We start from the raw sequence: 15,313 nt of genomic DNA on the forward strand, positions 1-15,313 counted from the left end.
AAGGGTCATGAGGACTCGAAACGTCAACTCTTTTCTTCTCCGCCGATGCTGCCAGACCTGCTGAGTTTTTCCAGGTAATTCTGTTTTTGTTTTGTATTTCCAGCATCCGCAGTTTTTTGTTTTTTTGGTTTTTTTAGATTTTCTCTATGTCTACCCTACCAAGCTCTTTCATAGTCTGAAAGAACTCAATCAGATCACCCTCAGATTTTACAGCCAGTTGGAGAGTCATGGTAGATGTTCTCAAAACACAACTTTCGCATTGTGAGCCCAAATTGGGAATTGATACTGAGATAAACTCCGTGAACGGTGGTGGGGGGGGGGTGCGGGGATTAACATCCATGTCTGATTTTCCAAAATGATACCAGGAATATGAATTTGCAAATTCCATTGTTACGTCTCGGTGTGTTCTTGGGACTGGTTGGTGTTTATGACTGGCGAGATTGAGTGTACTCAGGATGCCTCTTCATGACTGACCAGCTGGCTGGTGTTCGCTATTTGGGCTCCCATGAAGACTGACTGCTCGGCCAAGGAAGAGCCTGTAACCCCAGCAACAGTCAGCACCTTTTAGAGAGGAAGGAGAAAGATTTTCTGAATAATGTTTTTAATACAGAAGCAATTGCTCATCATGCAAAAGGCTTGTTCCTAATAGGTTTTCTTGCAGCCCTGCTCAGTATGGAGCAACTAAGTCATGATTTTGAAAATAGAACTGTCAAAGCTTGCAACTTGGTTGGTGCGGTTGCCATTGGCAATAATCAGAGCTACCCTTAGATATTGCAGATTTACAGCTCTTTACACTATGACCTCAAGGAATATTTTGTAAATTCTGATTGTGGCCTGGGGAGGGGTCAAAGATCAAGCCAGGGGAAGGGTCAAAGATCATGGCACAAGACAGCAAAAGCTGGGGCTTTCCAATCGGATTTAATATAATCCCACCAGTAAGTCAGCATTTCAAATAATGCCTATCGAGGAACTCTAGGCCCAAGGATTAAAAAGATGAGGCGATATATAGAGTTGAGCTTTCCCTGTCATCAAGGTTTAAAAATGAGTTTAGTCGTTTCCTTGTTCATACTGTCCGGATGTTGACCATTCTTACATTGCTGTTCCTGGGCGATCAGCTCAGCAGCAGCTTAATCAGGAGGCAGAGAAGAGAACAATGGGTGGTTGGGGGGAATGCTTTATCTTAAGTAAACATTTATAATGCCTCAATCTTCCCAGCTCCCGCACCCTTTCCTTTTATTAACAGTTCTGACCCTCCCTTGTTGACCGCTGACTGGAGTATGGAGCTCCCCTCCATTGTTTACAGCTTGAGGGGAACAGTGCAGATGTGCGGGAGACATTAGCATGCTTTGTATCAAAGGGCAAATGCAGACAATTCGTGGCTAACTGACTGGACTCATTCCGAATGTGCGATTGTAATGGAGCAGACATTCCCATTCTACAGAATCCCCTGTGGTGGAAAATCTCCTTCCCTATTCATTACCATTGTATAGAATCCACAATATATCAAACCCCCTCCCATTCTATAGAATCCATAATATATCAAACCCCCTCCCATTCTATAGAATCCACAATATATCAAACCCCCTCCAATTCTATAGGATCCACAATATATCAAGCCCCCTCCCATTCTATAGAATCCACAATATATCAAACCCTCTCCCATTCTATAGAATCCTCAGTATATCAAACCTCCTCCAATTATATAGGATGCACAATATATCAAGCCCCCTCCCAGTCTATAGAATCCTCAGTATATCAAAGCCCCTCCAATTCCATAGAATATTCAGTATATCAACCCCCTTCAATTCTATAGAATCCACAATATATCAAACCCCCCCATTCTATAATAATAAAAAACAAAAACAGAATTACCTGGAAAAACTCAGCAGGTTCTGGCAGCGTCGGCGGAGAAGAAAAGAGTTGACGTTTCGAGTCCTCATGACCCTTCGACAGAACTATAGAAGCCACAATATATCAAACCTTATCCCATTCTATAGAATCCACAATATATCAAACCCTTCCCATTCTATGGAATCCTCAGTATATCAAACCCCCTCCAATTCTATAGAATCCACAATATATCAACCCCCTCCCATTCTACAGAATCCTCAGCATATCAAACCCCCCCAATTCTATAGGATCCACAATATATCAAGCCCCCTCCCATTCTATAGAATCCACAATATATCAAACCATCTCCCATTCTATAGAATCCTCAGTATATCAAAGCCCCTCCAATTTCATAGAATCTTCAGTATATCAACTCCCTCTAATTCTATAGAATCCACAATATATCAAACCCCCTCCAATTCTATACAATCCACAATATACCAAACCCTTTCCCATTCTATAGAATCCACAGTATATCAAACCCCCTCCCATTCTATAGGATCCACAATATATCAAACCCCCTCCCATTCTATAGAATCCTTAGTATATCAAATCCCCTCCCATTCTATAGAGACCACAATATATCAAACCCCATCCCATTCTATACAATCTCAATGAATCAAACCTTCCATTGTACAGAATCCCAGGGATCTGAAGTAACGCATTAATTATCTCAACATTCTTGGGTCAATGTAAAATGAACTTCACATAACCAGATGCGTTCTGCTATTAAAAACAGGATGAGAGTAATCAACAACACCCCATGCAGTGGGGAGGGGGGGAGGTGCAACCGAAGTTGACTTCACCCTCTCTCCAACTCCACCCAATCCAAATGGTGCTCAGTACCATGAGAAGGCAAGCTTCTACCAGCTACTAAGTATGAGACTTTGGTGGTTGGTCTTGCACATGATGTCTCTGGGCCACACCCCAGAACATGGATATCTAGTGGTCATCTATGAGATTGGCATGCATCTATAAAATCCCATGAATTACATAGAATGTACAGCCCAGAAACAGGCCATTCGGCCCAACTATGCTGGTGTTTATGCTCCACCCAAGCCTCTTCTGACCCCTTTTCAGATAAGCAGGTCAACATATATTTCTATTCCTTTCTCCCTCATGCTTATTTAGCCTGACTTTAAATGTATCTATTCACATAGGGCTAGACCAGCAATGTTCTGGGTACATCATGGCCTCCAAAGCCCCCTTTAAGTACTAGGGGACACAGATTTATGGTTTTAGGTAAGAGGGGCGGGGTCGGAGAGTGCACAGTATTTACAAGGAAGAATGTTTTACACAGTGAGTGGTAATGACCAGGTGGAAGCGGAGACAATCGATGATTCTAAAAGGAAATTGAACGCTTGGGGGAAATAAACTTGCAGGACCGTGGAGATGGTGCCAGTCCCCTGGCTCTGACTGGATTGCTCTACAGAGGACCGGCATGGACTTGATGGGCCAAATAGCCTCCTTCTGTGCCATTATGACTCTAATTCATACACCATCCCGAATTAAAGGTATACTGACGTTCCTGCATTATCATTAGTCAATATCCTAAAACTCCCTCCCTGACAACACTGTGGAACATCTTCACCACACAGACTGCAATGGTTCAAAAGGAAGGCCCGCCACCATCTTTTCGAGGGCATCAAGGAATGGCCAATAAATGTCAGCTTTGCCAGTGTTTCCCACATCCCTAAAATAGAGAGAGCAATTTGTCAGATGAGGGTAGGCTTTGGTTTTTGACTGCATGCCTTCCACAGCTGAATAGCCTACCAATGCCCTCACTCTCAGCATGACTTGTGGCTACATGTTTGAGATGCATGAACCATATTCCAAAACATGTCTGAGCCTACGGAAGAAGGGCAAGGGGGTGGGGAGGTAGTGGGGGAGGGAATTGGAAGGATATGCAAGGGGACAAAAATATGTTGTTGGGGAGGGAAAGGGTTAAAGAAATTACAGCAAAATTTTCATTTATATAGCACCTTACATGACCTCACGACATCCCAAAACACTTTACAGTCAATGAAGTACTTCTGACATGTAGTCATTGTTTTAATGTATGAAACGTGCAGCCAGTTTATGCACAGCAAGGTCCATAAACAGCAACATGATAATGAGCAATCTTGTTTGAAGTGATGCTGGTTGAGGAACTGGTCACAGCATCGCAGATAGCTCCTCTGCTTTTCTTTGATACAGGGTCATGGGATCTTTTGCATCCGCCTGAGCAGGCAGACATTAATGTCTCATCCAAAAGATGGCACCTTTGACAGTGCAGCGCCGCTCCCTCAGTATTGCACTGGGAGTGTCAGCCTAGATTTTCGTGCTCAAGTCTCAGGAGTGGAATTTTAACCTACTACCTGCTGGCATAAAGGCGTATAGAGTATTGAAAATTGCATTGTACATTTTGTCCACTTGAAGCTACCATAAACACTTGTACCAGCATAGGGTGTCTGCTAGAAAGAGTTAATAAAGGATCCATGTTTAACAGCTTATGCAGTTCGAATTCTGAATGTCCCCGGCTGAATATGTAATTATTTCTGTCCCAAGAACTTCAGGTGAGAGTGTTAGATACTGAGCCATGGCTAATACCAGCTTAATGCAGGAACTCAGCTGAGTTCACCAATCCACTGAGTAATAGTGTGGGGTGTGGAGTTGGGTGTGGGCAAAACTTTTACCTCCTTGGCTCATGGGCTTGTAACAAGGAGCCATGGGTATCACAGCAGAGATAAACAGTTACTATTATTGATTTTTCTTGGAAGCTCATTCAGCATGTTGGACCGGGATGACAATATTTATGACACAAAAAGGAGGCCAAACAAATGTGAAATCTGTGACTAAAAATCTAGTACTTTCTGAGGACTCTCAGATGTTTTTAATAGCTAACAGCACAAGAAGCTTTCATGGCTGAACTAAAGAGATAGAGCTTTGATTTCAATATGGCATAAAGGAAAAATAGTGGCAGGAGCCTTTTGTTAAGGTCGATGTGGGCCTGAGGTGGAATGGTACTTTATGCCATTCATTCATGCTTTAATGCTTTCAGTCACTGCCTCAGAATCAGCCTATATCATCACCTGCAATTGTCATTAGACCAAATAAGATCCCATTAGAAGCAAAACATGCAATTCTCTCTCTTTCCCCTGCACTTCACTCCTGCACCCACACTTCCCTTAATCCTAGTGTACCGGTCAACATGACTTCCTCATCCAGCACTGGGGGAACCAGGTCAGGTTGTCATCGATTCATTTGCTGCTTGCGTAATCCTGCTGTGTGTAAAATGGCTGCCAGGTGTATTTTCATAATAGTTATTGAAGCTTGTGGAGCTGTACTGCAGTGAGCGTTAGTGTCTGTGGAACTGTCCCCAGTGAGAGTCCGTATCTGTGATTTTTCATGCACGCCGGTGTCGGGCGTGTTTGGTGGCGTGAATGGACAATATGGCAAGAAGGCCAAAAACCAGTTTGCGATTGTCCGCTCCTCCTGCCGATGGCAGGCCACGTTCTTCGCCATCGGACATCAGGAACCTCATTGTAAAACATCAGCATATCATTATAATGTCAGCCACCGGACTCATTGGTTGAGGGATCATCTGCCCACATCAGTGGGAAAACACGCCGACATGTTTCATAACAGCATATATAAGGCATGCACTTGGCGGCTGCATTGTGCTCAGGACTTCAAGATTTGTTTGCCTATCTTGCTTCGGTCAGCACTAGCAGTCATCAGCGCCAGGCTTCACAGACAGCACAGCATCACTTTTAGTGGGGGCCTCCGGGTAGGTCTCTACCTTCCAGATCAGCCATATATGGGTGGCTTTTCAACGGCTTCAGGGCAAGGTCTTGCTTGGGGAAGGGGAAGAAGTGGCCTCAGGCTGCGGGACGAGAGCAATACCGGGAAGGAGGGTAACCCAGTGTGTGGGTGGGCACATGTTGATCTGTGCAAGTGGCCTTGAGATGGTGAGGGCTGAGGAGGCAGTCTCCGGAGCAGATGAGGCCAGATGGATATATGAGGGTATGTGTGATAGAATGGGCAGTGATGTCCCTTAAGCTGGCAGAGTGAGATGCCAGTGAATGTGTGATGGGCTTGAGTGTGTGAGTTTAGAGTGATGAGATGGTTGCAACACCCTGGCCGCACAGATGAGATCATTCATCCTCTATCTGCATTGGATGGCCAACCTTTTCTGTGCAGCATTGGCACTGATCACCGCTGCCATTGCCTACCAAGCCGGAGTGGCAATGTAGCTGCCCCTCCTGTGGCCAGAGTGGGGGTAGGGGATATCACAGCAGGCCTCCACGGCATCCAGCGGTGCTCGAGGGCTGCAGTCTTCTTGACTTTCCGAGCCTTGTCTTCTTTGCTGTAGTCCTGGGCTGGAAGCACTAAGCGCTGCTGTACTTTAAATGTGATGCCTGGCATGAAGCAGCAAGGCAACGGTGTGGAAGGCGAATCAGAGCCCAACCACCAGCAAAACAGCATGTATCCCGGGAATGCATAATTAATGCAGTGGGTTTGGGATGATACAGAGTGCTACCATACTTTGTGCAAATCTGGGACGATTCCACCCTGTGAAACTGTACCCTAGTGAGAGTTAGTGCTTGTGAAACTGTATCCCAGTGAGAGTCAGTATCTGTGGAACTGTACCCCAGATCCTGGTGGATGACCATGAGTGCCTTCTGTGCTTGATACTCACCACAGCTTGGGGTTTCGGCTCCCTTGTTGGTGGACGTGGTTGTTAAAATCTCCCAGATGCCAATGTGAATAATGCAGTTTGGCTTGATATGGCAGAACGATTCTCTTTCACTCCCCCTTATTTACCCACTGAAGTGCCTTTTTGATGGTCATTTAGTGACTGGTGTCTCTCAGGTGCTCCAGTAGCTTTACAAGAAGCCCTCTGTGCTGCGTGTACCTTGGGCTGGCCAACCTATAGTGGGTTGCAGGATCTGTATTAGTCCCTAAGCCTCCATACCCAACAATATAAGGATCTGGGGTTCAACCAGCTGCTGAATAAATTATAGGTCAACAAAAGTTTGGCCAGGTGAAGCAGCGGTGCCTGTCGGTGCCTCTGCTCCCTGTATGAGTTTCTTTTGCTCTCTTCTCTATCATATCTTTGTCTCTCTGTCTGCCTCTCTTTTTCCTGTGCATTCTATTTCTCTCTGTCTCTTCCTAAAAGTATACATAAGCCTCTCTCGCTTTCTCCCTTTCACTGTCGCTGTCTCGATCACTCTTTTCCCCTCTATCTTGTCATATTTGATCTCGTGAAGACCTCCCTCCCATACATCTGCACCATCTCAAAAACCGCCTATTTCTGCCTCTGTAATATTGCCGCATTCTACCCCTGTCTCAGCTCACCTGCTGCTGAAGCCCTCATTCATGGCTTTGTTACTCTAGACTTGACTATTCCAATGCTCTCCTCATTGGTCTCCCCATCTTACACTCCATAAACTTGAGGTCATCCAAAACCCTTCTGCCTGTATCTTTTCCCTATTACCCCTGTGACAGTCCCGTTTCCCTATCACCCACTGTGCTCGCTGATCTACATTGGCTCCTGGTCAAGCAACATCCTGATTTTAAAATTCTGATCCTTGTTTTCAAATCCCTCCATGGCCTCGCCCCTCCCTATCTCTGTAATCTGCTCCAACCCCACAACCCTCCAAGATCTGTGTGCTACTTTAATTCTTGAGCATCCCTGATTTTAATCGTTCCACCTTTGACGGCCACAACTTCAGCTGCCTGGGCCCTAAGCTCTGGAATTCCCTCCCTAAACCTTTCCACCTCTCTCTCCTCCTTAAGGTGCTCCTAAAAACCTACCCCTTTGACCAAGCTTCAGTCATCTGACCTAATATCTCCTTATGAGGTTCAATGTCATACTTTTTTATAATGTTTCTCTGAAGCACCTTGGGATACTTACATAAAAGGTGCTATATCAAGATTATCCTTGCCTCTCCCTCTCTCTCCCGATCACTTCCCTGCTCTGCCTTTCAGTATGCCTCACTGTCTGCAGCTTTCTCACTCCGTCACTCTCCGCTCTTTCTCCGTCTCTCCCTCATTCTCTGTAGCATTATCTCTCTGTCTATCTTTGCCTCACACACTGTCTCAGTCTTTCCCTCTCTAACCCACTCACTCTCTGGCCGGGGTTTTCCGGCCCCATTGCGGTTGGGACCCGCCACGAGCGAAGGCAGTGCCCCAGCCAGAAGTCCACTGACTTGGAACTGAAGATCGCAACAGTGGGCGGGTGCGGAAAATCCCACCGTATGTCTCACTCTCTCTATCTTAGTCCTTCTCTCCCTCTGTCTCTCTACCTGTCTCTTTCTCTCTATCCCCCTCTCTCTCTGCCTCAATCTGTCTCCCTCTCCATTTCTCTATCTTCCTCTCCCTGTCTATCTCCCTCTCCCTGTCTCTCCCTATCTCTCTGTCTCCCTGTATCTCTCTCTCTCACCATTTCACTCTCTGTCTCAGTCTTTTTCTCTCTGTCTTTCTCTCTTTGTCTCTCTGTCCCTGTCTCCCTCTTTCTCTCCATCTCCCTGTCTTCCTCTCCCTGTCTCTTGCTCTCTCTCTGCCTCGGTCTTCTCTCTCTCGGTCTTACTCGCCCTCTTTCTCCCTCCCCATCTCTCTCTCCCTCGCTCTCTCCTTCTCTCTCCCTCCCCGTCTCTCTCCCCGTTTCTCTCTCCCTCCAAATCTCCCTCCCCGTCTCTGTCTCTCCCTCCCTCCCTGTCTCTCTCTCTCTCCCTCCCTCCCCGTCTCTCTCTCTCTCCCTCTGTTTCCCTGTCTCTCTCTCTCTCTCTCTCTCCCTGTCTCTCTCTCTCCCACTCCCTGTCTCTCTCTCTCTCCCACTCCCTGTCTCTCTCCCAGTTTCTCTCACATTCATCCTCTCTCTCTCTGATCTGCTCCTCTGAAAGAAGTGCCTCTTCTCAGCTGAGAGTTTAAAATGCTACTCAAAGCGATGGATTTTTTTTCTCTTCAGTTTTTAACAAACACTCTCAGATTGCATTACAAAATAATGATTCAGCTAAATATTCCCCAGATGCTTGTTCTCAACAATCTGGCAAAGCTATACGACAGATGGTGTCCCTTAGGAAGTGGACTGCAATCAAGGCGAGGTGTGAGGTGGGGGGAGATGGGGAAGAAAATGCTGACACTATCATGAAGCAAGATTTTGGTTGGTTGCTGTTATTTACCTGAGGGGGAGGAATCCCAGGAAACTGTCGGAAAATGGGAGAGTCTTTAATTCACTGAGATACTACAATGTGAGTAATCACGCCAAAATGTAAAATCATCCAAGAATCATTTCGTTCCCAAGTCCCTGAATAAATCCAGATCTTGAATTTAATGTTTCTGTGACGTGCCTTGGGATATTTCATTATATTAAAGGCGCTACATAAATGCAGTGTTATTCTTTCATGGGATGTGGGCATCACTGGCAAGCTCCGCATTTGTTGCCCTTCCCTAATTGCCCCTCAATTGGACAGTTCAGAGGGGCAGTTAAGAGTCAACTACATTGCTATAGGTCTGAAGTCACATAGGCCATCCCCGGGTATGTCCTGTCCCACCGGCAGGACAGACTGAGCAGAAGTGGCGGCACTGTGGTATACAGTCAGGAGGGAGTTACCCTGGAGCCCTCAACACCGACATCAGCCCCCATGAAGTCTCATGGCATCGGGTCAAACATGGGCAAGGAAACCTCCTGCTGGTTAGCATGTACCGCCATCAACTCCCCCTGCCACACACCCCCCCGCCCCCCCACCCCCCCCCATGCCCACCCTCCTCCATGTTGAACACCACTTGAAGGAAGAACTGAAGGTGGCAAGGCCACAGAATGTACTTTGGGTGAGGAACTTCAATGCCCATCACCAGGAGTGGCTCGGTAGCACCACCACAGACCAAGCTGGCTGAGTCCTAAAGGACGCAGCTGCTAGACTGGATCTGCAGCAGGTGGTGAGGGAACCAACAAAAGGGAAAAACATACTTGACCTCATCCTCACCAAACTGCCTGCCGCAGATGCATCTGTCCATGACAGTATTGATAGGACTGACCACCTCACAGTCGTTGTGGAGACGTAGTCCCATCTTCACGTTGAGGATACACTCCATCGTGTTGTGTGGCACTACCACTGCACTAAATGGGATAGATTTCAAACAGATCTAGCAGCTCAAGACTGGGCATTCATGAGGCACTGTGGGCCATCAGCAGCAGCAGAATTGTACTCGAACACAATCTGTAACCCCAAGGCCCAGCATATCCCCCACTCTACCATTACCACCAAACCAGGGTAGCAACCCTTGTTCAATGAAGAGTGCCAGAGGGCATGCCAGGAGCAGCCCCAAAATAAGGTGTCAAACTGGCGGAGCAATAATGCAGGACTACTTGCATGCCAAACAGCATAAGCAGCAAGCGATAGGCAGAGCTAAGCGATTCCACAACCAACGGATCAGATCTAAGCTCTGCAATCCTAACAGCTCCAGTTGTGAATGGTGGTGGACAATTAAACAACTCACTGGAGGAGGAGGCTCCACAAATATCCCCATCCTCAATGATGGAGAGGCCCAGCACACCAGTGCAAAAGATAAGGCTGAAGCATTTGCAACAATCTTCAGCCAGGAGTGCTGAATTGATGATCCATCTCGCCCTCCTCCAGAGGTCCAGTATCACAGATGCCAGTCTTCAGCCAATTTGATTCACTCTACGCGATATCAAGAAATGGCTGAAGGCACTGGATACTGCAAAGGCTATGGGCCCTGACAATATTCCGACAATAGTACTGAAGACTTGCGCTCCAGAACTTGTTGTGCCCCTAGCCAAGCTGATCCAGTACAGCTACAACATTGGCATCTACCCGGTTATATGGAAAATTGCCCAGGTATGCCCTCAAAGAGCAGGACAAATCCAACCCGGCCAATTACTACTCCATCAGTCTACTCTCGATCATCATTAAAGTGATGGAAGGGATCATCAGCAGTGCTATCAAGTGACATTTGCTTAGCAATAACCTGCTCACTGACACTCAGTTTGGGTTCCGTCAGGGTCACTCAGCTCCTCACCTCATTACAACCTTAGTTCAAACGTGGACATAAGAGCTGAACTCCTGAGGTGAGGTGAGAGTGACGGCCCTTGACATCAAGGCAGCATTTAACCAAGTGTGGCATCAAGGAGCCCTAGCAAAACTAGACTCAATAGGAATAAGGGGGAAAACTCTCCACTGGTTGGAGTTACACCCAGCACAAAGGAAGATGGTTGTGGTTCTTGGAGGCCAATTATCTCAGTTCCAGGACTTCAATGCAGGAGTTCCTCAGGATAGTGTCCTCAGCCCAATCATCTTCAGCTGCTTCATCAATGACCTTCCTTCCATCATAAGGTTAGAAGTGGGGATGTTCGCTGATGATTGCAAAATGTTCAGCACAATCTGCAATTCCTCAGATAGTGAAGCAGTCCATGTCCAAATGCAGAAGGACCTGGACAATATCCAGGCTTGGGCTGACAAGTGGCAAATAACATTTGTGCCTCACAAGTGCCAGGCAATGACCATCTCCTGCAAGAGAGAATCTAACCATTGCCCTTTGACATTCAAAGGCATTACAATCACTGTATCCCCTACTATCAACATCCAGGGCACTATCATTGACCAGAAACTGAACTCGACTAGCCATATAAATACTGTGGCTACAAGAGCAGGTCAGAGGCTGGGAATCCTGCGGCGAGTAACTCACCTCCTGACTCCCCAAAGTCTGTCCACCTTCTACAAGCCACAAGCCAGCAGTGTGATGGAATATTCTCCATGTGCCTGGATGAGTGCAGCTGCAACAACACTCAAGAAGCTTGACACCACCCAGGAAAAATCAGCCCGCATGATTGGCACCCCATTCACAAACATTCACTCCCTCCACCACCGACGCACAGTGGTAGCAGTGTGTACCATCTACAAGATGCACTGCAGCAACTCACCAAGGCTCCTTAGACAGCACCTTCCAAACCTATGACCACTACCATGTAGAAGGGCAAGGGCAGCAGATACATGGGAACACCACCACCTGCAAATTCCCCTCCAAGCCACTCACCATTCTCACTTGGAAATATATCACTGTTCCTTCACTGTCACTGGGATCAAAATCCTGGAACTCCCTCCCTAATAGCACTTTGGGTCTACCTATAGCACAAGTACCACAGAGGTTCAAGAAGACACCTCACCACTACCTCAAGGGCAATTATGGAAGGGCAATAAATGCTAGCCTAGCCAGCGAAGTCCACAACCCGTAAAATGAATCATTTTTTAAAAAAAGACTGGGTAAGGAGGGCAGATTTCCTTTCCTAAAGGACATTAGTGAACCAGGTGAGTTTTTATGACAATCGCTGATAGTTTCATGGTCACCATTACTGAGAGTAACTCTACATTCCAGATTTATGATTTATTAGTTGAATTTAAATCCCACCAGATGCCATTGTGGATTTGAACCCATGTCCCTAGAGCATTAGCTGAGGCCTCTGAATTACTAGCCCACTGACATTACCACTATGCCACCATCTTCCCCTTGTTGGTGATCAATGATTTAAAAAGGAAATTGGATGGGCACTTGAGGAAAATAAACTTGAAGGGTTAAGGGAGAATGGAACTGACTGGATTGCTGTATGGAGAGCTAGCATGGACTCAGTGGGCCGAATGGCCTCCTTTTGTAATCTAATGGCTTTAAAAGTGTTTATGGACATTAGATGTTATGCAGCATTGTATCAAAGAAAGAACTAGAATTTATATCTTTCCTGTTTCCAGGTTGACCCAAAGTGTTTCACTGCCAATGAATTACTGTCTGAAATGTCACTGCTGTAATATAGGAAGCGCAGCATCCAATTTGCTCACAGCAAGCTCCCAAAAAACAGCAATAGTCCAGGTAGCAAACAAGTGTACGAACATTCAAATTTGGAGCAGGAGTAGGCCACTCGGCCCCTCAAGCCTGCTCCTCCATTCAATAAGACCATGGCTGATCTGATTGTAACCTCAACTGCACGTTTCCGCCAACCCCCAATGATCTTTCACCTCCTTACTTATCAAGAACCTCTGCCTTAAAAACATTCAAAGATGCTGCTTCCACCGCCTTTTGAGGAAAAGAGTTCCAAAGACTCACAACCCCCTGAGAGAAAAAAAATTCTCATCTGTCTTAAATGGGCAACCCCTTATTTTTAAACACTGAACCCTGTTAAACCGACCAAAGTTCACGGTTCTCCCAAAAGAGGAAACATCATTTCCACATCAGCCCCCGTCAAGACCCCTCAGGATCTTAGATATTTCAATTAAATCACCTCTCACTCTTCTAAACTCCAGTGGATACAAGCCTAGCCTATCCATCCTTTCCTCATAAGGCAGCTAGCTCATTCCAGGTATTAGTCCAGTAAACCTTCTCTGAACTGCTTCCAACGAATATACATCCTTCCTTAAATAAGGAGACCAACAGTGTACACAGTGCTCCAGATGAGGTCTCACCAGTGCCCTGTATAACTGAAGCATTACCTCTCTATTTTGTATTCAATTCCTCTTGCAATCAACTTTCTATTAGCTTTCCTAATTACTTGCTGTACCTGCATGCTAACCTTTTGCAAATCATGCACTAGGACACCTAGATCCCTCTGAATGTCAGAACTCTGCAATCTCTCACCATTTGATAATGTTTCCTTTTTATTCTTCCTGCCAAAATGGACAATTCCATATTTTCCCACATTATACCCCATTTGCCAGATCTTTGCCCACTCACTTAAACTATCTATGTCCCTTTGTAGCCTCCTTATATCCTCTTCACAACTTACTTTCCTATCTATCTTTGTGTCATTTGCAAATTTAGCAACCATACGTTCGGTCCCTTCATCCAAGTCATTTAAACTGTAAAAAGTTGAGGCCCCGGCACTGATCCCAATGGCACACCACTCATTATATCTTGTCAACCATTTATGCCTTCTCTCTGTTTCCTGTTACCTGGCCAATCTCCTATCTATGCCAATATGTTACCCCCTGTAGTATTCACCCCAGCCTTCTCCCCATAACCCAGCACATTCTTCCTTTTCAGATCATAATCCAATTCCCTCTTGAATGCCTTGATTGTACCTGCCTCCAAAACACTCTCAGGCAGCGCATTCCAGATCCTAACCACTCACTCCGTGAAAAAGTTTCTCCTCATGTCGCCATTGATCCTTTTGCCATTTACTTGAAATCTCTGCCCTCTCATTCTCAAGGGGCAATTAGGAATAGGCAATAAAAGCTTCCTAGCCTGCAACGCCCACACCCCATGAATGAATAAAAAAGGAGAAAAGCAGAATTTTTTTAAAAGGCAGGAACTTGTAAACGTTGATGTTCGGAGGGATTTGGGTGTACTTGTACAAGGAACACCAAGGTATCATGCCAATACAGCAAGCAATGAAGAAGAGAAACAGGATATTGGCCTTTATTGCAAGGGGATTTTTTTTATTCTTGTGTGTGATGTGAGTGTCACTAACAAGGCAAATTTTTGTGTCCCATCCCTAATTGCCCCTGGCAGCAGTTAAGAGTCAACCACATTGCTGTGGGCCTGGAGTCACATGTAGGCCAGACTGGGTAAGGACAGCAGATTTCCTTCCCTAAAGGGCAGTAATGAACCAGATGGGTTCTTTTGACAATTGATGATAGTTTCATGATCTAGCTTTATATTCCAGATTTATTAATTGAATTTAAATTTTGTCAGCTGCCATGGTAGGATTTGAACCCCTGTCTCCAGAGTATCAGCCTGGGGCTCTGGATTACTGTCTAGTGATATTACCACTTTGCCACCATCTTCCCAGTGCAGTGCAGTTTTGGTTTCAGTCTCTAAGGAAAGATAAGCTTCCCTTGGAGGCAGATTCACTTGATTTGCTGCTGGGATGAGAGGGTTGTCCTATGATGAGAGGCTGAGTAAATTGAGTCTACATTCTTTGAAGTTTAGAAGAATGAGAGGTGATGTCATTGAAACATACAAGATTCTGAAGGGGCTTGATACGGTAGATACTGAAAGCTTGTTTCCACTGGCTGGGGAATCTAGAACACTGGGGCAGAGCTTCAGGATAAGGGGCCGATCTTAGGACTGAGGTGAGGAGAAATTTCTTCACTCAAAGGGTTGTGAATCTTTGGAATTCTGTACCCCAAGGGAGTTATGGTTTGCTCCATCATTAAATACACTTAAGATCTTTGCTCTCTCACCATTATAGTTATATTATTCGTGAAGAACTAGGAACTAATTGTAATGTGAGTATATATGCCGAGGTGTCACATTCATTGTTGCACTGCAGTCATGTGCCAAGTAACAATTGGCACCAACCACATGGAGAACAGCAAGAAATACTCTCTCGGAAGCTCCAGCGTTTTGAGACAAAAGTGTGATTATTTCTAACTTATTGGAACCAGAAGACATGACATTCACAGAATTGAGGGATATGGGGAGTGGGTGG

The 15,313-nt window shown here is 45.8% G+C and overlaps 1 protein-coding gene across 1 annotated transcript in view; it reads left to right on the forward strand.

The window, feature by feature from the left end:
* LOC121272654 (RNA-binding protein Nova-1-like) overlaps positions 1-15,313 on the forward strand; it is a 178,118-nt gene that overhangs the window by 118,000 nt on the left and 44,805 nt on the right. The gene's annotated exons all lie outside the window — the stretch shown is intronic.

Source organism: Carcharodon carcharias, chromosome 34 (assembly GCF_017639515.1).
Source record: "Carcharodon carcharias isolate sCarCar2 chromosome 34, sCarCar2.pri, whole genome shotgun sequence".
In the NCBI taxonomy this organism is placed as follows: Eukaryota; Metazoa; Chordata; class Chondrichthyes; order Lamniformes; family Lamnidae; genus Carcharodon; species Carcharodon carcharias.